The sequence below is a fragment of the Capra hircus genome, chromosome 1, assembly GCF_001704415.2.
Source record: "Capra hircus breed San Clemente chromosome 1, ASM170441v1, whole genome shotgun sequence".
In the NCBI taxonomy this organism is placed as follows: domain Eukaryota; kingdom Metazoa; phylum Chordata; class Mammalia; order Artiodactyla; family Bovidae; genus Capra; species Capra hircus.
Window position 1 is genome coordinate 127,601,781 of NC_030808.1, and position 25,672 is coordinate 127,627,452.

Here is a 25,672-nt window from a genome sequence, read left to right on the forward strand (position 1 = left end):
AAAGAACAAAGGACTCAGTTTTGCTTGGAACTCTGCGAGGGTTGTTTAAGGGTTGGAAAGCATGTCACAGTGGCAACCCTGCCAGTTTTGATGCCCAATTCAACTTTCCTTTGTCAGTCTGCATTTATAATTGTTGCATTTGTATTGATTTAAATCTTATTTAAAATGCAAAAAATAAGAAGAATTGACCATATGTTAATATACACTTTAAAGCAAACGTAACAGAGACGACACCAAGTACTGAGGTGAAGTGGGCCAGCGGTGACAAGACAAGTAACTTTAGGACGGGAAGCTCTTTGAGGTAAAGAGTTCAAGGAATCCTTTCTGTGGAGGTGACATGACATGAAAGATGAAGGGTGACAGAGCCAGCCTTGCAAAGGCCCTGAGGTTGAAATAATTGGGCATGTCCTAGAAACTGTCAGAACTCCATGTAACTAGAGTACAGGTGAGCAAGGGCGGAGAGCATCAGGGACTGAGGCTTGAGGGAAAAAAAAAATGGCCTTGAAACCACAGTAAGGATTTTATTCTCTGAAAGTCACTGAGGGTTGTAAAAGAGGGGATGACCTGGCCAAAAAGATCTTTAGCAAGATGAGGCTGCAGGGAAAATTCGAGATGAGCCTGGAAGATTTTGCAGCGCCAGAAGAGCAAAGAAGGCAATCAACACAGAGAAATTACCCATGTCAATTTCCTGTCATCCAGAAAGCTTAAAAGGAGAGAATAAGTGCTCTGTAAATATTTAATGTTGCCCGGAGTTGATAGAAACCAATCACAGAGGATAATACGGCAGTTCGGTGTTAGGGATTTGTGTAGAGTTACACTATTGAGTACAGTGTTACTAGCCATCTGTGACTATTAAGCACTTAAAATGAGACTAGTGCACCCGAGGAACTGAGTTTTAATTTTATTCAATTTCAGTGTACTTTGAAAAGCTGAAACTTGACTCAGTTATTAGAAAGTACTTCAGTGTGTTGAGAATATTTGATAATTCATTAATAATTTTACATGATTATATGTTGAATTGATAATATGCTAGATACATTGCATCAAGTAAGGGAGTTTATTAATATTACCAGTTCATTTTACTTTTTAAAATGAGGCTACTAGAAAATTAAAGATTATATTCCTGCTTATGTTATTCTTATTACTTTAAAGTTTGTCTGCCCTTCTTATTTGTTTGTTTTTAATTGAAGTATAGCTGATTTGTGATACTGTGTTAGTACAGCTAAGTGATTCAATTATACACATATATATTTTTTTCAGATTCTTTTCCGCATAGATTATTACCTGGCTTCCATTTATGTCTAGGGGACAGAGCTTCTCTAGATGTTTTAATGATGAGCCCCCAGTCCCATTTTCAACAACAAAGATTATCACACAGACAAGGAACTGCCGTTAAGATTTAACGTTCCAGTTAAGCAAAGCTTATAAATGAGATTAATGGGGAAAAAAACAAGGCAAAGTCTGGACTCAATGTTGATGAAGTTAGAGGGTAAGATACCCACTTCGCCTTCCTCTTTGTTCTTAAGTGTCCCCCCTGCAGGCCCTTACTGCCTTTGTATAACTTCTCTTTTCTACAGAGAGAGGGCAAGTTTCTGCAGTTTGCCCAGTCAGAACTTCCGGTCTTCCTTTTGCTTGTCCCCTTCTTGCCCTTCCTTCTCATCCCTTAACTCTCCATATCACCCATCTTCTCTGGAGAACTGTAGAAACTTAACTCTGAAGTGGGGGTTCACAGGACTTCTGTGGGTAAAGACTCCACCCTTCCAATGTAGAGGGCATGGGTTCGATCCCTGGGCAGGGAAGTTCTGCATGCTGTGTGGTGCAGCCCAAACAAACAAACAAACAAAACAGGGGTTGGTGACCTTTTTGTAAAGGGTCAAAGTAAACAACTTGGGTCATGTGGTCATAGTCTCTGATGCAAGTCTTCAATTCTGCTGTTGTGGAGTGAAAATAGCCACAGACAACGTGTAAACAAAAGGGCAGGGTGATGTTCCCATAAAAGTTTATTTATGGACACAAAGTAGAGTATCATATTTTTCCTATGTCATGAAATATTCTTCTTTGGATTTTTTCTTAACCCTTTCAGAATATAAAATCCATTCTAAACTCAAGGGCCATACAAAAACAGGCAGGCAGGATAGGCCCTCAGGTCCTGGTTTGCTGATCCTGCCCTAAACTGTAAGTGAAGGCTCAGTGTAATGAACTATCCTTTGGGGAGTATTGGGTCAGAAAGATCTTTTTGTTTCTTTACCGTATAGCTCAGTCCCAGCCAACTGTAAGGAGTCAAGTGCTTTACCTGAGTGATTGAAATTTCAAGAGCCCTGCCAAGGTCGGGAGATTAAATACTGAAGATCGTCAGAAGACCTGGGTGGCTGGAGGGACTTCTCTGCAGTAATCACTCTCAGAGATGGCACCCTGCTCTGAGCCTCCTACTGGAAAAGGCCTGCTTTGGCCCTGATCTGATCATGAAGAATCTACATGGCAGTGGAGACATGCCCACTTAGAGACTCACCTCCATGCTTCAGGTACTTAGGGCCCTGTAACTCCCTGCCGGAGTGACCTCAAAACCACTTTACCCTGGGCCCATTCCCCTGTACAGAGACCACACTGCCAGTGTGCTCATACTTGGGCCAAGGGATGGCTTAGGGTCCGCTGTTTGCCCAGGGTGCAGTGGAGCTTGGACGCATGGACTAGGGCTGTGTGTGCTGAGGGTGAGCAGGAGCAGGGGCTGGGCCTGAGACAGAGGGCCAGGGATGGCTTCTTCTTCTTTTTAAAATATTTATTTACTTGGCTGCACCAGGTCTTAGTTGCGGCATGCTGGGTCTTCGATATTCCTTGTGTCATGTGAACTCTTAGTTACGGCGTGTGGAATCTGGTTCCCTGATCAGGGATCAAACCTGGGCCGCCTGCAATGGGAGCATGGAGTCTTGGCCATTGGACCACCGGGGAAGTCCCAAAATGGCTTCTTCTCTGTGCCTGTGTCAGGCATAGAATCCTAAATTTAAACCTGATTCAGTAATTATGAAGGCATATTTGTCATGGCAGCAGGATAGGCAATATTTTAATGAACAGTTTATTAGTTTGACTTATAGCTTAAATATTTAGACATATAATCTGTGGTCCTCCATTTGTATCCTCACCCTAAACCCTCCAAATATTAGGATGGGCTTGCTTCCGCAGCTGATTTAACTTTGAAATGGTGGTGAAGGGTGGGTGGGAATCAGTGGGGTGGAGAAGCTGACTTCTGGCAGCTCAGAGCCCATTGCACTATCTGTCTCCAACTCTGTGTTCAGTGTCCCAATGTTGGTAGCTTGAAGCTGGCCACGGTAGGAGTATTCACATCATGGAAATGGCAAGTGCCATGAAACAGTTTGGAGCTTATTATTATTTTGTTTTAATGCCTATTTAATGCCTATTTAATGCCTATTTATTTATTTATTTAATGCCTATTTATTTATGGGCCTTCATTGTCATATGTGGGATCTTCAGTCTTCATTGTGACATGCAGTTTCTTTTAGTTTCAGCACTGGCACTCTTAGTTGCAACTAAGACTGAGATCTAGTTCCCTCAGCAGGGGTCGAACCTGAGCCCCCTGCATTGGGAACACAGAAGCTTAGCGACTGGACTACTAGGGAAGTCCCCCCTTTTTGTTTTCCTTTATTTTTAATTGGAGGATAATTGCTTTACAATATTGTGTTGGTTTCTGCCATACACCAGCATGAATCAGCCATGCTTTGAGAACTGGTTGCTAAGCATTTACCAGCACACCATACACAGTGTACTTTCTGACTGACAGAGGGTGGCTTGTCCCCTCCTTAGCCTGTATAGAGTCACTCCTCATTTCCTATCTGAGAAGAGAATATCTAGAGAGATTTTCAACAGAAGTGTTCAGCAGAAAAGTGTGAATGAAGCTTACTGAAACATTCACTCATTTGTAAGAATTTCTGAAATCAGCCACGTTTCTGGTTGTTCTGAGACGCTTGCAAAGAGCCGAGCGGTGATCCTCAGAGCAGCGTTTGTATTGAGAGACCACAATCAAATTGTGACCATTCACTCATTTTTATCAGCTTCCAGCCTCATACCTTTTGTTTGCAGAATAATTCTCAATTCAGATAAACATGTAACATTTTCATGGTGAAAATTAGATTCCTTTCCCTGAAAGTACTAGTAGTAGCAAAAGCTATGGATTTCGCCTCTTATTTTCTATGCCTGCCCTCTGGCGGTGAATTCGGAGAAATACAGGTAGATTCCCACAAATGGGTTTACAATCTTAGCTACCTACTGGGCCAGGCAGGGAAATGTAGAAGAAGGAAGATGGCAGAGTGTGAGAAGAGTGGGGAGCTGTGGGTGTACTGGAGAACTCAGGCCCCATCAAAAAGGGAATGACCCTACTCTTTCAAGGCTACGTCCAAGACCATGCGTCTAGACAGAGGCCATCGCAGCCTACAGACGGATGTTTTTTTATTGTCCTTCACAGTGTTGATCCATGCAGTATTTCAAAATAGTTGTGTACATTAAAACTTTTTTTTTATTTCCAGAATTTTGGTACATATTTTCAGTTAAAATCAGAAGAAAATGGAGACCAGTCTTGCAGTTCCCCTGAGGAGACAAAACCAGTTTAGTCATTAATTTAGCCTAATCACCAGTTATTGCAGAGACACTGCCTTCTGACTATATGAGCTGTTTTTTGACAGTGTACTCCCAGAGCCTCATTCCAGGTGGGGTTTGAGTGCTCCCAGTTCACAAACTGTCTTTTTGATGGTGTACAATAATTTTTTAAAAAAACTAATTACTACTTTTGTGTTCTTTGGTTTTATTTTCACTATTTCTGAACTGTTGGCACGGGCAACCCTAAGTTTACAGTGCCACATGGCATTAATCGAGTGATATAATGACTATTAGAGAAAATTTGAAAATGGCAATGGACATTCAAGAGCAAGTTACTTTCCTCATGGTTCAGTGGCTAAGACTCCACACTCCCAGGGCAGGGGCTCTGGGTTTGATTCCTGGTCAGAGCTAGATCCCACATGTTGCCACTAAAGATCCAAATGCTGCAATGAAGACTGTAGACCCTGCATGCTGCCAACTAAGCCTGGCACAGCCAGATAAATAAACAAATAAAAAGAGCAAGTTACTGTAATTTTCCTAAAGCAAGAATCATCTCTACAACACCCTGACAGATATATTTTATGCTTTAGGAATTCCAGCAATCGTGAAGACATTATTTTTTATTTACTTGTAATTTTTATTATATTTTTTTCAAACAAACAAAACCACACGCATATGAGAAGTTATGTAGAATAATAAAATAAACAGCCTTGTCTCTACCATTTATCTCAAGAACATTACCAATGATTCTGAAAGTCACCTGTGTTCTATCCTGTTGAAACCTCTCTCTCCCCACCGAGGGTAAACACCATTAGTTTTCTTTACCATTCCCTCGCTAAACTTAGACAGTTTGAGAATTATTCTAATAATTTGTTTATTATCATCTTGGGTTTTTCTAGGTAGAGAATTGTAGCATTTAGCTGTTATTCGTTCTTTTCCATTTCTTATATCTCAGTTTCTTTTTCGTGAATTACTGTATTGATCAGGTTCTCTGGTACGAAGTTACTGAGATATGGTAATAGTAAGAGTATTCTTATTTTATTTCTGATTTTTAAAAAATGCTTGTTTCATTATTTTTCAGAAAATATTTCTTTAATTAGTCATGCTGGGTCTTAGTTTCAGCATACAGGATCTTATTTTTAGTTGTGGCATTCAAACTCAACTGCGGCACGTGGGATCTAGTTCCATGAACAGATATCAAACCGGAGAGCCCTGCATTGTGAGCACAGAGTCTTAGCCACTGGACTCCCAGGGAAGTCCCAAAATGTTTGTTTCAGTATTAATTACAGTGTTTGTTGTAGGTTTTGATAGGCAGGCGTAAAGAAATTCCTTTCTATTCCTAGTTTGTTAAGAAACCAGTTATGAATGGGTGATGAATGTATCAAATGAGGTTTTTCTGCAACTATTAAGGTGATAATATGTTTAACTCTTTATTACAGAGCATACACAAAAATAGAGAGAATGTTATAATGAATCCTCTGACTCATCACCCAGATTCAACAAGGATCAGTTTCCTACCAGTCTTATACCATCTCTTCTACTTAAAAAATTTTTTTTGAGTATTTGAAAATAATCCCCAGGCATCATATCATTTAACCTGTAAATACAATGGTGTGTTCTAACAGAAAAAGACTTTTAAGAAGCTAGTGAGAAGACCCATGATTAGCCTGCACCCTCCTGATAATAGTGTGTGTGTTAGTCCCTCAGTCATGTCCGACTCTGCAACCCCATGGACTGAAGCCTTCCAGGCTACTCTATCCATGGAATTTTCCAGACAAGAATGCTGGAGTGGGTTGCCATTACTTACTCCAGGGAATCTTCCTGACCCAGGGATTGAACCTGGTCTCTTGCATTGCAGACAGATTCTTTACTGTCTGGTAATGAAACTGAAAGTGAAAGTCACTCAAAGTCTGACCCTTTGCGACCCTATGGAATATCAAGATGGTGGAGTAGGAGGACGTGCGTTCTCTTTCTCCTGCGAGAACTCCAAAATTACAACTCACTGCTGAACACCCATCAACAAGAAAGTGTTGATCCCACTGAAAAAGGATACCCCACATCCAAGGGCAAAGGAGAAGCCCCAGCAAGATGGTAGGAGGGACGAAATTGTGTTTAGAAGCAAACCCCATATCTGCCAAAGAAGCTCAGAGGGCTCAAATAAAACCTTGTGCACACCAGGAGACCCCACAGAGACTGAGTCAGACCTGCCGTAGAGTATTTGAGCGTCTCCTCCTGTGGAGGTATGGGTCAGCAGTAGCCTGCCGCAGGGGCAGGGGCTTTGGGTGCAGCAGACCTGGGTGTGGCATAAGCCCTCTTGGAGGAGGTCACTATTAACCCCACCATAGAGCCACCAGAACTTACACAGGACTGGTGAAACAGACTCTTGTCCTTAACCAAGCAGCCAAACCATTTGTCATTATCTGGAAGTCTTTGTGTATCCTTAGCTCAGGCTATCTCTTCTCCCACATGAAGCAGATGATTGATTGTACTTAATTTTTTTAAAAATAATTTTATTTATTTATTTATTGGCTGTGCTGAATCTTTACCGCTGTGCCAGCTTTTTTCTAGCTGTGGCGAGCAAGGGCTACTCTCTAGTAGCACTACATGGGCTTCTCATTGCAGGGGCTTCTCTTGTTGTGAAGCACAGGCTCTAGGGTGAGGCTTCAGGAGTTGCAGCTTGTGGGTTCTACAGCACAGGCTAAATAGTTGTGGCGCTTGGGGTTAGTTGCTCTGTGGCATGTGAGATCTTCCTGGGTCAGGGAAGGCAGGCAGGTTCTTTACCACTGAGCCACCAGGGAAGCCCCCTGATTGTACTTTAGACACTGCCCACTGGGGGACTTTTCCCTTACCACTCTTTTTCAGGGCCATTCTGTGTAGTAGCAGTCCGTTTTTAGTTTATACCAACATGTTGTGCTGACCTATAATTGGGCTTTTATTTTTTTCCTCCTGTTAACTGGTTGTAGAGAAATCCCTAAGGGGCCACTGATTTGGGCTGAGGGTAAGGCATCTGTGCAAGAGAGGTAGGGTACGGGACCTGGACCACCTGTTTGTACAAATTTCTTGTTTCCTCCATACCTGCTTAAGCCTGATTCCAAATGTATTATTTTCATTGGATGACAGATTGCAATTGTGCCTGTCGTAGTTTATGTTTAGTGGGTCTGACAATTGCCCCAGGTTATGATGTCCTGTGGTCAGACATTCAGGTTCCCGCAGGGACCGGTACTGAGCCAGAGCTGTTTTTTGAATGGCACATAGTTATCTGCTGTAGACAGCATGGCTTGGCTCCAGAATCTTAGGGGTCTGGGCTGAAGCTCTCATTCATGGTCTTGTCATAGACTCCATGGGCGTCCTTAACTACCGCAGATGCTCTAGCTTCGTTGGATCTGCCAGACCATATGCCCAAGCTTGTACTGCAGTCTGAATCCACTGCAAAGTTCCTTCTTGCTCTTGACCCTCTCAGAACTGGCAGCCTTCCATGTTACCTGCAAGGGGTTCAGGCAGTGTTCCCAGTATAATAGATGCTATCTCCAAAACCTGAAACAAGCATTGTGCTTCTTTCCTAGTAACAGGTGGCACAAGTTACAGTAACTTGTCCTTTATTTTGGAGAGGATGTTTGGCTTATGCCAGACCGTGGACCCCTGAAAACTTCACTGGCTAAGCAGGTCTCTCAACCTTTGTTACAGTTCCCCACTTCCTGGTATGAATGCTTATTTCCAGGATATTCAGAGTGCTTGTTACTTCCTAGTCTCCGTGTCCGATTAATGTGATGTCATCAATATAATGGACCAATCTTCATCCAGATCAAGATCCCTTTAGGTTATATTGTGACAGAGCAGGAGAGTTAATACAGCTGAGGAACAAGACTGTAAATGCGCACTGCTGTCCATTCCAGGTGAATGGGAGGAAATTTGATCAACCTGTTGAGGCCAGATCAGTAGATGTGTTCATCTGTAGGCTGTGTTCATCTGTTCTAATAAAGATACTGTATCTGGCATTGAAGCTGCAAATGTGGCTGCCTGTAGCTACGTTTATATTAGTCTACCATCACCCTTTATCATCCATCTGGTTTTGCAGGGATTATATCAGTGAATTAAAAGGGGATGTGTATACCTTTCAGTCTTAGAGAATGGCAGTAATCTTTGTCATTCTGCCTGCCAGTTGGGGGCCCTGGTCTCAGTACCACCTCACAGCTTGCATACTTGTATACCTCACAATTTGTATTGCACAGTAAAGTTCTGAGTATTTCCCTTGCTCCAGTGTACAGCTACTTTGATAAATGGCTGGAAGTCCCTTTGGGGGAAGAATTGGGAGATATGCTACTATACTTTGTGAAAATTAATAAAACTTGGAGTTGGGAAGGTCTGTAGAGAGAGCTCTCATGCCCCATCACTGACTCATTGTCAATTATTCCAAACAGGAAGATTTCACTTACCCCAACAGGAAGATGTCACTTACTAATCTCATTGGGAAGAGTGGCATTTTGCACTCCCAAGCAGGAAGTGCAACTACTTTGTGTTGTGTTTCTTTCTTAGTAACAGGTGGCACAAGTTACAGTAACTTGTCCTTTATTTTGGAGAGGATGTTTGGCGTATTCCAGACCGTGGACCCCTGAAAACTTCACTGGCTAAGCAGGTCTCCCAACCTTTGTTACAGTTCCCCACTTCTTGGTATGAATGCTTATTTCCAGGATATTCAGAGTGCTTGTCACTTCCTAGTCTCCGTGTCCAATCAATGTGATGTCATCGATATAATGGGCCAATCTTGATCCAGATCAAGATCTTGTCCAATAGGAGGAAGGAAGACTTCTTTCTTGCCCAGCAACAAGTGCAGCCAATGAAAAACACTGCAGCTCAGTCAATGAAAAGCTGTTTTCACCTGAACTTTTACTTTCCTCCAGTGAACTTTCTTTCTTTCTTTTCTTTTCTTTTTTTTTTTTTACTGATGACTTCCTTGTTCCAAAAGCCTGTTATATGTATCTCCTTGGAGCACCAATTTGTTTGCCAGATGAGACATTGCCTGATTCATGAGTCATTTAGTAAACCCAATTAGATCTTCAAATTTACTCAGTTAAATTTTGTGTTTTAACAAAACTGTTGTGCAGACTTCTATAGGATCTGGCTCCTCTTTTATAGACAGGCTCTGGTTTGAGCAGCATCTGCCTTCTGCTAACAGCTCTTGACCAATTTTGGTTATACAGTCATCCCTTGGTATCTGCAAAGGATTGGTTTCAGGACACCTATCCTGGAATAAAATCCATGAATCCCAAGTCCCTTAAGTCAGCCTTTATATTTTTGGATTTTGCATCCATGGAAAGGGAGGGTTGACTGTGTAACTGAAGCATGGATGCCCACTTGCTTCAGTCGTGTCTGACTCTTTGTGACCCTATGGACTGTACACGGCCAGGTTCCTCTGTCCATGGGTTTCTCCAGGCAAGAATACTGGAGTGGGTTGCCATACCCTCCTTCAGGGGATCTTCTCGACCCAGGGATTGAACCCGAGTCTCCTGTGTCTCCTGCATCACCAGGCGTATTCTTTACTGCTGAACCACTGGGGAAGCCCAAGAGAAGCACAGATCCTTGTTATCAGTGGTTTACTTACTTTATTACTTAATATAGCAAAGCCAAAAATTAATTACTTATCTTTCCTCTTAAATCTTAGTTTATTCTAACATTAATCACATTAATTTCTCTTCTAATTTTGTTTGGTATTTTAAATCCATTTTGTATTATTATGTTATTCTTTTGTATAATTGACACTTGTTTAGATTTACCCATATATTTCCTAATTTCTTGACTCACCATCTCTTCCAGCATATCAGACCTTCCTTCTAGAATCATTTTCCTTTTCCCTAAAGTACATTGTTTGGAAATATTTTTGTGAGGCTCTGTTGGGAAGGAATTATCACATTTTTATTTGTCTGACAACACCTTTACCACCTTCTATTTTTTTCATGAACTCTTTATATTGAATGATAACATACAGTAAAGTGAACAATATTAAGTATAGAGCTCGATGAATTGTTTTCTTTTTAATAAATTTATTCATTTTAATTGGAGGCTAATTACTTTACAATATTGTAGTGATTTTGCCATACATTGACATGAGTCCACCACAGGTGTACGTACATGTGTTCCCCACGCACTGCCATCCTCCCAAATCATCCCACCCTTGCCCTCTCCCACAGAGTCCAAAAGACTGTTCTATATATCTGTGTCTCTTTTGCTGTCTTGCATATAGGGTTATCGTTACCATCTTTCTAAATTCCATATATATGCGTTAGTATACTGTATTGATGTTTTTCTTTCTGGCTTACTTCACTCTGTATCATAGGTTCCAGTTTCATCCACCTCATTAGAACTGATTCAAATGTATTCGATGAATTGTTTTCAAGGGCCATTCAGTTCCCTGAGGCCTCTCTCCCATACTCTTCCACCATTACCCACCCCAAAGGCTGCCACCACCTTTCTTACCTTTATTGCCATCTGTTCTTAAATTTTATATGAAAGGGATCATGTGTCAGGTAATGGTTTGTTTCTGGTCTCCTTCATTAATCATGACATCTGTGAGATTCACCTGTGTTGTGTATAGCAGTGGTTCATCATCTTTTTGTATTTTCCATTGTTTGTCCCCTGAACTTTCAGCTGTTTCTCATGGGTCACTATTTTCCTGTAGTTGGTCAGTGCCCATCTTAAGACGTGGCTTGGGGCTCCACATGTGGTCTGACTAACCTGGAGATGAGGAAGGTATTTTTTTCATCAGAAGTTGGACTGTGTACCTTCCTCCACATGGTATCCATCCTGCTCATGCTCTTCTTCACCTTAAGTTAGTGGACAGTCAACTCCTTTCCAGATAGACAGTTTTCCTTCAAAACTGTTGGCTGCCTTATTTTATTTCTGTAGACCTGAGTATATGTCTTTATATTTACTCTTGTTGAAATTCATCATTTATTTTCCTTTTGAACCACCTTTTCCTCCTGGAGAGAAGCGCAGAGCCTTGATTTGAGTTTGGGCCTGGGAGAAAGGAGGAGCCAAGAAGCAGCGGAGTCTGGCAGCCTGGGTTCCACCTTCAGTGATGTGACAGAGAGTGAGTTACTTAACTTTACTGAGCCTCAGCCCCCTTGTTTATAAAATTTAAACTCAAAGAGGTCTGTGTTGTTAATCCCCATGGCCTCTGTGCCTGGCGTGGTGTCTGACACATAGTCAGTGCTAAGTGAATGCTAGTTGACTATATGAAAGAATGTGGTAATAGTACCTACTTTGTAGGAGTTGTGAGGTTTAGATAGGATATATATCAAGTGCCTAACACAGGGGCTAGGGCTGGCAGTGGAAGAGCAGTGAGGGGAGGCAGCCAACTTCCTGGGGTTTGTAGGAAAGAGGAAAAGAGAGCAAGGAGCAGTCCTGCCTGGGATGCAGTAGAGGGACTGTGTGCATTCTCTCATGTTTTGAACCGAAAGGAAGAAGCCAGTCTTTCCAGCAGCGGCAATGGAGCTGGTGGAGGTGATAGCTGTAGGTTGATATAAGCGTAGGTGTAGCTGTAGGTCACATGCTCTTTTTCTAACACCACCCTAACTCTAACTCTCATTATAGTTCTCTTGATGCAATTGATCTTTTATTCCCCTCACAATTGTAAGGTAGTATTTCCATTTTATGAATGTTAAAAACAAAGCTCAGAGAAGTGAAATGGTTTTGCTCATAATAAGTGGTAGACCTGGGATTTGAACTCATGACTCATATGAATGCTTTCTTCTCCCCTTTTTGAATGAAATTCTAACAATGTTCTTTCTATAGTAAGTGCTGCTCTAATTTGGTCTTATATAACTTCAAGGGGGGCTTCCCGGTGGCACTAGTGGTAAATAAACTGCCTGACAATGCAGGACACATAAGAGACTTGGGTTTGATCCTTGGGTTGGGAAGATCTCCTGGAGGAGAGTATGGCAACCCACTCCAGTATTCTTTTTTTTTTTTCCTAATTTTATTTATTTCAATTGGAGGCTAATTACTTTACAATATTGTAGTGGTTTTGCCATACATTGATATGAATCAACCATGGGTACACATGTGCTCCCCATCCTGAACCCTCCTCCCACCTCCCTCCCCATCTCATCCCTCAGGGTCATCACAGTGCACCAGCCCTGAGCACCCTATTTCATGTATCAAACCTGGACTGGTGATCTGTTTCACATATGATAATACACATGTTTCAATGCTGTTCTCTCAAATCATCCCACCCTCGCCTTCTCCCACAGAGTCCAAAAGTTTGTTCTTTAGATCTGTGTCTCTTTTGCTATCTTGCATATAGCGTCATTGTTACCATCTTTCTAAGTTCCATATATATGCATTAATATACTGTATTGGTGTTTCTCTTTCTGACTTACTTCACTATATGATGGGCTCCAGTTTCATCCACCTCATTAGAACTGATTCAAATGCATTCTTTTTAATAGCTGAGGAATATTCCATTGTGTATATGTACCACAGCTTTCTTATCCATTCATCTGCTGATGGACATCTAGGTTGCTTCCATGTCCTGGCTATTATTCTTTTCATTGCAATGGTAAATGGAATTGTTTCCTTAATTTCTCTTGTCTTGTTCCTGACTTTAGGGGAAATGCTTTCAGTTTTTCACTGTTGAGGATAATGTTTGCTGTGGGTTTATCATATATGGTTTTTATTATGTTGAGGTATGTTCCTTCTATGCCTGTTTTCTGGAGGGTTTTTATCATAAATGGATGTTGAATTTTGTTAAAGGCTTTCTGTGTATCTATTGAGATAATCATATTTTTTTATCTTTCAATTTGTTAATGTGGTGTATCACATTGATTGATTTGTGAATGTTGAAGAATCCTTGCATCCCTGAGATAAAGCACACTTGGTCATGATGTATGATCTTTTTAATATGTTGTTGGATTCTGTTTGCTAAAATTTTGTTAAGGAATTTGGCATCTATGTTCATCAGTAATATTGGCCTGTAGTTTTCTTTTTTTGTGTGGCATCTTTGTCCGGTTTTGATATTAGGGTGATGGTGGCCTTATAGAATGAGTTTGGAAGTTTACCTTCCTCTGCAATTTTCTGGAAGGATAATATGTTAGCTCTTTTCTAGGTGTTAGCTCTTCTCTAAATTTTTGGTAGAATTCAGCTGTGAAGTCGTCTGGTCCTAGGCTTTTGTTTGTTGGAAGATTTCTGATTACAGTTTTGATTTCCATGCTTGTGATGGGTCTGTTAAGATTTTCTATTTCTTCCTGGTTCAGTTTTGGTAAGTTATATTTTTCTAAGAATTTGTCCATTTCTTCCAAATTGTCCATTTTATTGGCATATAGTTGCTAATAGTAGTCTCTTATGATCCTTGATATTTCTGTGTTGTTTGTTGTGGTTTTTCCATTTTCATTTCTAATTTTGTTGATTTGATTCTTTTCCCTTTTTTTTTTTCTTGATGAGTCTGGATAATGGTTTGTCTATTTTATTTATCTGCTCAAAGAACCAGCTTTTAGCTTTGTTGCTTTTTGCTATGGTCTCCTTTTTTTCTTTTTCATTTATTTCTGCCCTAATTTTTATGATTTCTTTCCTTCTACTAACCCTGGGGTTCTTCATTTCTTTTTCTAGTTGCTTTAGGTGTACAGTTAGATTATTTATTTGATTTTTCTCTTGTTTCTTGATGTAAGCTTGTATTGCTATGAACCTCCCCCTTATCTCTGCTTTTACTGAATCCCATAGGTTTTGGGTTGTTGTGTTTTCATTCGTTTCTATGCATATTTTGATTTCTTTTTTGATTTCTTCTGTGATTTGTTGGTTATTCAGAAGCATGTTGTTTAGCCTCCATATGTTTGTATTTTTAATAGTTTTTTTTTTCCTGTAGTTGACATCTAATCTTACAACATTGTGATCAGAAAAGATGCTTGGAATGATTTAATTTTGTAAAAATTTACCAAAGCTAGATTTATGGCCCAGGATGTGATCTATCCTGGAGAAGGTTCCATGTGCACTTGAGAAAAATGTGTAATTCATTGTTTTGGGGTGAAATGTCCTATAGATATTAATTAGGTCTAACTGGTCCATTCTATTATTTAAAGTTTGTGTTTCCTTGCTAATTTTCTGTTTAGTTGATCTATCCATAGGTGTGAGTAGGGTATTGAAGTTTCCCACTAGTATTTTGTTATTGTTAATTTCCCCTTTCATACTTGCTAGCATTTGTCTTACATATTGTGGTGCTCCTATGTTGGGTGCATATATATTTATAATTGTAATATCTTCTTCTTGGATTGATCATTTGATCATTATGTAGTGTCCTTCTTTGTCTCTTTCCACAGCCTTTGTTTTAAAGTCTATTTTATCTGATATGAGTATTGCTACTCCTGCTTTCTTTTTGTCTCTATTTGCATGAAATATCTTTTTCCAGCCTTTCACTTTCAGTCTGTATGTGTCCCTTGTTTTGAGGTGGGTCTCTTGTAGACAACATATATAGGGGTCTTGTTTTTGTATCCATTCAGCCAGTCTTTGTCTTTTGGTTGAGGCATTCAATCCATTTGCATTTAAGGTAATTATTGCGTGCTGCGATTCATGGGGTCGCAAAGAGTTGGACACGACTGAGCGACTGAACTGAACTGAACTGATTGATAAGTATGATCCCATTGCCATTTAATTTGTTGTTTTGGGTTCAAGTTTGTAAGCCTTTTCTGTGTTTCCTGTCTAGAGAAGATCCTTTAGCTTTTGTTGAAGAGCTGGTTTGGTGGTGTTGAATTCTTTCAGCTTTTGCTTGTCTGTAAAGCTTTTGATTTCTCCTTCACATTTGAATGAGATCCTTGCTGGTACAGTAATCTGCGTTGTAGGTTATTTTCTTTCATCACTTTATTTATGTCCTGCCATTCCCTCCTTGCCTGAAGAGTTTCTATTGAAAGATCAGCTGTTATCCTTATGCGAAGCCTCTTGTGTGTTATTTGTTGTTTTTCCCTTGCTGCTTTTAACATTTGTTCTTTGTGTTTGATCTTCATTAATTTGATTAATATATGTCTTGGCATGTTTTGCCTTGGGTTTATCCTGTTTGGGACTCTCTGGGTTTCTTGGACTTGGGTGATTATTTCCTTCCCAATTTTAGGGGTTTTCAACTATTATCTCCTCAAGTATTTTCTCATGGTCTTTCTTTTTGTCTTCTTCTTCTGGAACTCCTATGGTTCGAATGTTGGCATGTTTGACATTGTCCCAGAGGTCTCTGAGGTTGTCCTCATTTCTTTTAATTCTTTTTTCTTTTTCCTCTCTGTTTCATTTATTTCCACCATTCTATCTTCCACCTCAATTATCCTATCTTCTGCCTCTTATTCTATTGTTGGTTCCCTCCAGAGTGTTTTTGAGCTCAGTTATTGCATTACTCATTATTTATTGAGTCTTTTTTATTTCTTCTAGGTCCTTGTTAAACATTTCTTGCATCTTTTCAATCCTTGTCTCCAGACTATTTGTCTATAATATCATTTAGTTTTCAAGATTTTGGATCATTTTTACTATCATTATTCTGAATTATTGTTCAAGTAGACTCCCTATTTCCTCCTCTTTTGTTTGGTTTGGTGGGCATTTATCATGTTTTTTTACTTGCTGAATATTTCTCTGCCTTTTCATTTTGTTTAGATTGCTGTGTTTGGGGTGGCCTTTCTGTATGCTGGTAGTTTGTGGTTCCTCTTTATTGTGGAGAGTCCTCCTGTGGGTGGGGTTAGATAGATGGCTTGTCAAGGTTTCCTGGTTAGAGAAGCTTGTGTCAGTGTTCTGGTGAGTGGAGGTGGATCTTCTCTCTCTGGAGTGCAATGAAGTGTCCAGTAGTGAGTTTTGAGGTATCTGTGGGTTTGGTGTAACATTTAGCCACCTGTATTTTAATACTTAAGGTTTTGTTCCTGCGTTGTTGGAGAATTAGCTTGGTATGTCTTGCTCTGAAACTTGTTGGCTCTTGGGTGGAGCTTTGTTTCAGTGTAGGTATGGAGACTTTTGGATGAGCTCTTGTCGATTAATGTTCCCTGGAGTCAGGAGATTTCTGGAGTTCTCAAGTTTTGAATTTAAGCCTCCTGCCTCTGGCTTTCAGTCTTATTCTTACAGTAGTCTCAAGACTTCTCCATCCATATAGCATCAATGATAAAACATCTAGGTTAATGGTGAAAAGATTCTCCACAGTGAGGGACACCCAGAGAGGTTCACAGAGTTACAAGGAGAAGAGAAGAGGGAGGAGGGAGATAGAGGTGACCAGGAGGAGAAGAGGGGGAGTCAAAAGGGGAGAGAGCAGTCTAGCCAGTAATCAATTCCCTATGTGCTCTCCACAGTCTGGAACACTCAGAGAGGTTCACAGAGTTACATAGATAAGAGAAGAAGGAGGAAGGAGATAGAGGTGACTAGGAGGAGAAGAGGGGGAGTCAAAAGGAAAGAGACAGATCTAGCCAGTAATCAGTTCCCTAAGTGTTCTCCGCAGCGTGGAACACCCAAAAAGATTCACAGAGTTGGGTAGAAAAGAGAAGGGGGAGGGAGGAGATAGAGGTGACCTGGGGGAGGAAAAGGAGAGTCAAAAGGGGGAGAGAGTAGTCAAGCCAGTAATCATACTCCTAAGTAAAAATGGGTACTGAAGATTGGATTCTTTTTTTTTTTTTTAAAGATTGGATTCTTAAAGGTACAAAATTGATAACAAAAACCAAAAAGCAAAAATTAAAAATCTAGAGTAGAGGTTGCTGCTGCTGCTGCTGCGTCGCTTCAGTTGTGTCTGACTCTGTGCGACCCCATAGATGGCAGCCCACCAGGCTCCACTGTCCCTGGGATTCTCCAGGCAAGAACACTGGAGTGGGTTGCCACTTCCTTCTCCAATGCATGAAAGTGGAAAGTGAAAAGTGAAAATGAAGTCGCTCATGTTAGACTCTCAAAAATATAATAATAAAAAAGCAAAACAAAATCACAAAATTTATAAAAAGTATACATATGAAATTTACTTTAAAAATGGCGTCTTTTTTTTGCAAGGTAATAGTAGGTTATAGCCTGGTAGGCTGCAGTCCACGGGGTTGCAGAGTTGGACATGACTGAAGCAACTTAGCAGCAGCAGCAGTAGGTTATTAAAATGAAAATTAAAGGAATAATGAAGGACTTAAAAATAAAAAAATTAAAAAATTACAAAATGATAATAGTAAAATATATCTAGGAATTTCTCTGGAGCTGTTGAGGGCAGTGTGGGGTCAGTTCAGTTTCAGATAGTTCCTTGTTCCAGCTTATACTTCTTCTCAAGGTCCATAGGCCTCTTCCAGTGTAGTTAGTGCTAACTACAGGGTTTTAATCTGTTGCACCCATCACTTTCAGAGCAGTTCCCTCTTCTTTGTTTATTTTGGCTTCTTCTGTTTGTAAGTCTCTTCGATAACTAACTTCCACCCTGACACAGGGGGCAAAGGTGGTCACTTATTTAGGCTCACTTGTTCAGCTGTGCTGTGGGGAGGGAGGGACACTGCAAACAAATATCACTGGTGTGTGTGGGGAGTTCTCACAGTGTCTGGGCCACACTGGGGCCACAGTGTTTGCCCCTACTCATGGTGTGTGTGCTTTCCCAGTCTACACTGCTCCGGCTCCAGGTTGCTCTGCAGGGGAACTGTCTAAAGTGGGCCCTGGGTTGCATGCATTTCCCAGGTTCAGGGGAACCTGAATAAGCCACTCAGGTTCAGATTCTTGGGTACTGCACAAAGCCACAGACTCGGTTGGGTGTGCATTTTGTGCCCTTCCCAGGTCTGAGGAGCTCAGGCGACCAGGTGCTTGGTGAGCACACTCTTTCAGCTGGGCAGTACATCTTATTACCTTCCCAGTCACAGTCCCTCGGTTTCCTGGGTGCTGTGCAAGAGCGCTATCTCGGGTGTGCCGTGTGTCTCCTCTGGTGAGCTGTTCTCTGACTGTGACCCTCCAGGCAGATGTCAACCATCCAGGATCCCAGGAAGACTTGGTTAGCAACTGCTCACAGTTTGGTGGAGAATGCCGTCTCTGGGGCTAAGATTGCCCCTCACCTTCCGGCTCTGGCTGTCACCCGCCTGCCTCTCTGCCTCTGGCGGCGGGGACGGGGGTGGGGGGTGGGGGGTGGGAGCGGGGGAGGGGGTGGGGGGCGTGGGGGGGTGGGGGGTGGGAGTGGGGGAGGGGGTGGCGGGGGGTTGGGGTAGGGGCCAGTCCGCAGCTGGCTAGCTCTCCTCTGGTATTCGCTCTATCCTTTGTTCTGTGAGCCGGCCAGGCTGTGCCTCAGAGCTTATCACGGGAAAGTTCTCTCTCTGTTTTTTTTTTTTTCTCTCTGTCTGGCTATCCCACAGTTTGGGTTGCTAGCTCCCTCAGATTGTCCTCAGGGCATTCAGGCCCAGTCTTTACCCTAAGCAATGTAGCCCACACCTCCCTGTTAAGCCTCCACTCACTGCTGGCAGACTGTGAGCGTCTGGGCTACCTCTCTGCTGGGAGTCGCGGCTATGCACGTAATCTGTGGTTTTTTTTTTCCTCTTTCCTCCTGGTTATGTTGCCCTCTGAGATTCCAAAACCCCCCATGGACCCACCGGTGAGAGAGTTTCCTGGTGTTTGGAAACTTCTCCTCCTTCAGGATTCCCTTCCCAGGATGGGTCTCCATCCCTAACTCTTTGTCTCTCTTTTTATCTTTTATATTTTGCCCTATCTCCTTTCCAAGAGAATGGGCTGCCTTTCTGGGTGCCTGGTGTTCTCTGCCAGCGTTCAGAAGTTGTTTTGTGGGATTTGCTCAGCGTTCAAATGATCTTTCAATGAATTTGTGGAGGAGAAAGTGGTCTCCCCGTCCTATTCCTCTGCCATCTTAGGACTGCGCCCCCACTATTTTTGCTTATAGAATTCCATGGACGGAGGGCGGGGGGGGCAGGAAAAAAAAAAAAAAGAATTCCATGGACAGAGGAGCCTTGAAGTCTACAGTCCGTAGGGTCACACAGAGTTGGACATGACTGAAGCAAATTCTCTTGCAACTTCATGGACGTTCCCTATGCCTATTAATACTTTCTTTTCTTTAAATTGGAGTATAATTGCTTTACAATGTTCTGTTGGTTTCTGCTGTACAAAGACGTGAAACACCTATATGTATACATATATCTCTCCCTCTTGGACCTTCCTCCCACCCTATCCTGCATCTCATTACTCCAGTTCATCTCAGAGCACCAAGCTGAACTCTCTGCTATACAACAGCTTCACACTAGCTATCTATTTGACGCATGGTATATATGTCAGCCCTAATCTTCCAATTCATCCCACTCTCTCCTCCCCACCCCTGTATCCATCTGTACACCCTCTACTTCTGTATCTCTATTCCTGCTCTGTAAATAGGTTCATCTGTACAATTTTTCTAGATTCCACATATATGAGTTAATATACAGTACTTTTTTTTCTCTTTCTGACTTACTTCACTCTGTATGAGAGTCTCTAGGTCCATCCACATCTCTACAAATGACCCAATATCGATATTGTTCCTTGTTAAACGGTTTTGAAAGATTTTGTTTGAACATCTCATTTGAATCAGTTGCACTGAAAAAATCTTGCCAGCAGATGGTGCACAAAACCAATAATTCAGAATCCAAAAGCTGTGCTTTCCTGAGGAGGGACTGGAACTCGCTGCTGTATCCTCAGTCAAGTGGGTGTCAGGCTTCCTTTTGTGGTTTCTGGGCTGCTGGATACTCCACCCTTGCTACCTAGGGGGCTCATCTAGGTTTCCTAAGGCCATCAGGACAAAGTCCCCACACCTCTCAGACCCTTCTGGTGAGTCCCTGTTTCTCTTGTCCACCTCTGAGTCCTGCCTCCCGGCTTAATGCTTCTCACCCTCCTTATTCTTCCACATTCCAGGCCTTTGTTCTTGCTGGTCACTGTGTCTGGAGGACCACTTCTTTCCTCCCACATCTAGTTAATTCCTTCTCATCCTTGGGGGCTCAGGGCAAGGTTTTCCCTCTGAGGGGCCACCCTGCCCAACCCTCCCCAACCCTCCCAGGCTGGGTGGGGCCCCTTCACCTCCCATCTGCTTGTTACAGCAGTGGTGACTTCCAGTCCTGCTCTTCTCTGCTTGGTTGCTTTCTTCCTAGACAGTGCCCTTGAGGGTAGGTACTGTGTCCTGGCCATCTCAGGTTATTCCAAGTGCCAGGCATGGAGAAGGTGCAGAAAAAAGGAGATGTAAAAAAAAAAAAACTGTTGATGAATGAATGAACAAATGGGCGTTTATGGAGAGGGCCAGCGATGTGCCAGGACATTCCATCTGAGGACTTTTATGGAGCCCTAGAGGGCTGAAGTCTCTTGTAGTCACAGGTGGTCATCACTGGGGGGATGTCTCTTCTGGGTCTGCAGGGCAGGCTATTCGTGTGTTTTCCATATGGGGCATTTCTTGCTCATCTTGAGAGCCTCCTTGATTCTCCTTAAACATCTCCAAGGAAGGATGCATTTTCTCAAGACACAAAGAAGAGTAATTTAAATAAGTGGAAGGAACATGCATTTTAATTGTATTATTATACTAATTTATGTTTCCTGCCCCCCTCCAAAAAGTGCTTTTTCACAGTGTGGAAGCCCATTAAGGCTGAGAGTTGAAACTGATTGTTTCAGATGGCTGCTGAGAGACAATGGGCTTTGTTTTTATAGCTCTCAAAACAGGTGGGTAAATAGGCCTGTTTCCTTTCTCTACCAGGCCAGGTCGGGTTTCAGGACTCAGGGGCCCCAGCTGCACCGTCTGCACTTGCAGCATCGAGTCTGGCATACACTAGGTCCTCAGGAAGAATTTGCTCCGTGGAGAGAAGAATAAATAATAGAGAGGGGTGGGGCTGGGTGCAAGGGTGAGTAGGACTCAGGATGGTGGGGTCTCTTCCTGATGAAGTCTCAAGATATATGGCTGTAGGGAGAGGAAGTGGAAGTGAAAGTGTTAGTTCCTCAGTTGTGTCCGACTCTTTGAGACCCCATGGACTGTAGTGCAATGCCAGGCTCCCCTCTCCATGGAATTCTCCAGACAAGAATACTGGAGTGGGTTGCCATATCCTTCTCCAGGGGATCTTCCCGAATCAGGGATTGAACCTGGGTTTCCTGCATTGCAGGCAGATTCTTTACCTTCTGAGCCATGAGGAAGCAATAATCAAATGGCTACTGGACTCCTGTGTGCCCCTAGGTGTGGCGCGGCTGCTGCATGCTTCCTGGGGGTGCTGCTGCTAAGTCACTTCAGTCGTGTCCGACTCTGTGTGACCCCATAGACAGCAGTCCACCAGGCTCCCCCATCCCTGGGATTCTCCAGGCAAGAACACTGGAGTGGGTTGCCATTTCCTTCTCCAACACATGAAAGTGAAAAGTGAAAGTGAAGTCGTGCAGTCGTGTCTGACTGTTCGCGACCCCATGGACTGCGGCCTACCAGGCTCCTCTGTCCATGGGATTTTCTAGGCAGGAGTACTGGAGTGGGGTGCCATTGACTCTCCCTCCTGGGGGTGAGCCTAGTTTTATTATTGTTGTTTTTCAGCCACTAAGTCATGTCTGACTCTTTGCGACTCCATGGACTATAGCCCACCAGGTTCCTCTGTCCATGGGATTTTCCAGGCAAAGATACTGGAGTAGGTTACCATTTCCTTCTCCAAGGGATTTTCCCAGATGCAGGATCAAACCTGTGTCTTTTGCACTGGCAGGCAAATTCTTGTGTTTTTTTTTTTTTTCCATAGTGAGTTGCTTTGTGGGGGTTCTTACAGCTTTTTCTCCATCTCTGTCACCCTGCAAACCCTTGTACTGAGGTTTGAAGATTGTGAGGTTATCACTCAGATAAGTTAAGAACATTTGGGAGGCAGACTGCTGGATCCAGTTCTTGGCTCTACCATTTTCTAGCTATGACCGTGGACAGTTGACCCCACCTCCTGAAGCCTTAATTTTCTCATTTGTACCATGTAATAATCACAGCCTCAGGGGACTGTTAGGAAGATGCAGTGAGAGAATCTGCAGAAAGCACTTAGCACAGGACCTGGCTCAGAGTTCTCAGCAAACATTTTCTGGTACATCTGACCAATGATCATGATGACGCTTCAGTGCTATTAGTCACAGAACTCAGCTCTAGCTCTTCTCCCTCAAATAATCTGCTGCTGCTGCTGCTGCTAAGTCACTTCAGTCGTGTCTGACTTTGTGTGACCCCAGAGACGGCAGCCCACCAGGTTCCCGCGTCCCTGGGATTCTCCAGGCAAGAATCTGATAAAAATTCTCAAATGAAAATCAACCATAGGTTTGCCCTCCAAATACAATAGAATTAGCCGTAGATTTACAGAATGAAATAGCAGTAAGGGATGATGCCGCACCTTCTTCAGCTCACCCTTTCTCACCAACCCCCAGACTCCACACTTCACACTTGAGGACAAAGCCTGAAGAGAACAAAGGATTTGGGTGTGGGATCCTTGCACTTTGAAGAGTTGCAGGTCAAACTCAGGTGTCCTGTTACTCTGTGTCCTCTCCAGTGTTCCATGTGCACGACTACATGCTTAGTCATGTCTGACTCTTTGCGACCCCATGGACTATAGCCCACCAGGCTCCTCTGTCCATCGGATTTCCCAGGCAAGAGTACTGGAGTGGGTTGCCATTTCCTTCTCCACAGGCAAATTCTTGAGCCCAGTTTATAGATCAGCAAATTGAGGCACAGATGAGTTAAGGAACTTGCCTAGGTCTCAATGTCAGAGACGAACAAGGCAATGGCACCCCACTCCAGTATTCTCGCCTGGAAAATCCCATGGACAGAGGAACCTGGTAGACTGCAGTCCATGGGGTCGCTAAGAGTCAGACACGACTGAGCGACTTCACTTTCACTTCTCACTTTCATGCATTGGAGAAGGAAATGGCAACCCACTCCAGTGTTCTTGCCTAGTGAATCCCAGGGACGGGGGAGCCTGGTGGGCTACCGTTTGTGGGGTCACACAGAGTCGGACACGACTGAAGTGATTTAGTAGCAATGTCAGAGACAGGCAGTCAGGATGAGGGTCTGGTGTGCGTGTGATGCAATGTTCAGGTCATTTCTTCCTCCCAAGTCAGGCTCTTTTAAAGGATAGCTGCCTGACCTGGAGTGCCTGCTGTGTGCAGGCACCACACAAGGCATCTCTCCATATGACCCCAGTATCTGGTACATAGAGAGTGTCAGGTGATTGGCTCCATCACCAGTCACTGTTAATAAGTGAATGTGAAAGTGTTTGTCACTCAGTTGTGTCTGACTCTGAGACACCATGGACTGTAGCCCTCCAGGCTCCTCTGTCCATGGAATTCTCTAGGCAAAAATACTAGAGTGGGTTGCCATTCCCTTCTCCAGAGGATCTTCTCAATCCAGGGATCGAACATGTGTGTCTTGCATTGCACACAGATTCTTTACCATCTGAGCCACCAGTGAAGACCCTGTTCCTGAAATCCCCCACAAAATCCTCCTTTGGAAGGAGGCATTGTGATTTCCATGGTGTAATAAAAATCAGTTCCCGGTTCAGTAGTTCTGGGGTGGCCTGAGATTCTGCATGTCTGACCAGCTGGACTGTGTGGGTCCAGGTTGCACCCTGAGTGGAGGAACGTAGAGAACAGAGCTGAGGTAGGGATTCCTGCTGTCTAGTGCTCATCTGCCTTCTCTCACAATCTGTGGCCTCTTGGTCTCTAAGTCAAGTCCTCTAAATGTGTGGGTAGACATCCAGGACGAAGGCAATGGCACCCCACTCCAGTACTCTTGCCTGGAAAATCCCACGGACGGAGGACCACGGTGGGCTGCAGTCCATGGGGTTGCTAAGATTCGGACACGACTGAACGACTTCACTTTGACTTTTCACTTTCATGCATTGGAGAAGGAAAAGGCACCCCACTTCAGCATTTTTGTCTGGAGAATCCCAGGGATGGCGGAGCCTGGTGGACTGCCATCTATGAGGTTGCACAGAGTCGGACACGACTGAAGTGACTTAGCAGCAGTAGCAGCAGCAGACCTCCAGGACTGTGCACTCATGGTGGCCAGGACACTCTGCGTGGGGGCCAGCTGCGACCAGCTCAGGGTGCTTGGCCAGGCCAACTTCCCCGGAGTGGACTCCAAGGTGCTCTCAGTGTGAGAACCACTGCTCCAGGCCAGGTCGGAACTGGCCCAACCTGCCCAACCTACTTCTCTGTGTTTGCCTGGTGTTTGTCTTCTATTATGCCATGTTGTTTGTTTTCAGCAACTGCTTTATCGAGTTATAATTCTCCTACCATATAATTTATCTAATTAAAGAGTACAAGTCAATTAAAAAAAATTCTATTTTATTTATTTTTGGCTGCACTGAGCTTTCTTGGTTGCAGGAGCTACCTTCTCTGGAGCAGAGGCTCCTCTCTAGTCGCGTGCTAGAGCTTGTCACTGTGGTGTCTTCTCTTGTGGTGGAGTACAGGCTCTAGATCACATGGGCTCAGTAGTTTTGGCACATGGGCTTAGTTGCCCCATGGCATGTGGAATCCTCCTGACCGGGGATTGAACACATGTCCCCTGCACTGGCAAGCAGATTTTTAACCATTGGACCACCAGGGAAGTCCACAGTCAATTGTTCAGTTGCTCAGGCATGCCCTCCTCTACAGCATGCCAGGCTTCCCTGTCCATCACCAGCTCCTGGGGCTTGCTCAAACTCATGTCCATTGATGCCATCCAACCATCTCATCTTCTATTATCCCCTTCTTCTCCTGCCATCAATCTTTAAAAAAATAAGGGTCTTTTCTTATGAGTCAGTTCTTTGTATCAGGTAGCCAAAGTTTTGGAGCTTCAGCTTCAGCATCAGTCCTTGCAAAGAATATTCATGACTGATTTCCTAAAGTTGACTGGTTTGATCTTGCAGGTCAAGGGACTCTCAAGAGTCTTCTCCAACACCATAGTTCAAAAGTATCAATTCTTTGGCACTCAGCTTTCTTTATGGTCCAACTCTCACATCCATACATGACTACTGGAAAAACCATAGCTTTGACGATAAGGACCTTTGTTAGCAGAGTAATAACTCTGCTTTTTAATATGCTGTTTAGGTTTGTCATAGGTTTTCTTCCAAGGAGCAGATGTCTTTCAATTTCATGGCTGCAGTTGCCATCTGTGGTGATTTTGGAGCCCAAGGAAATA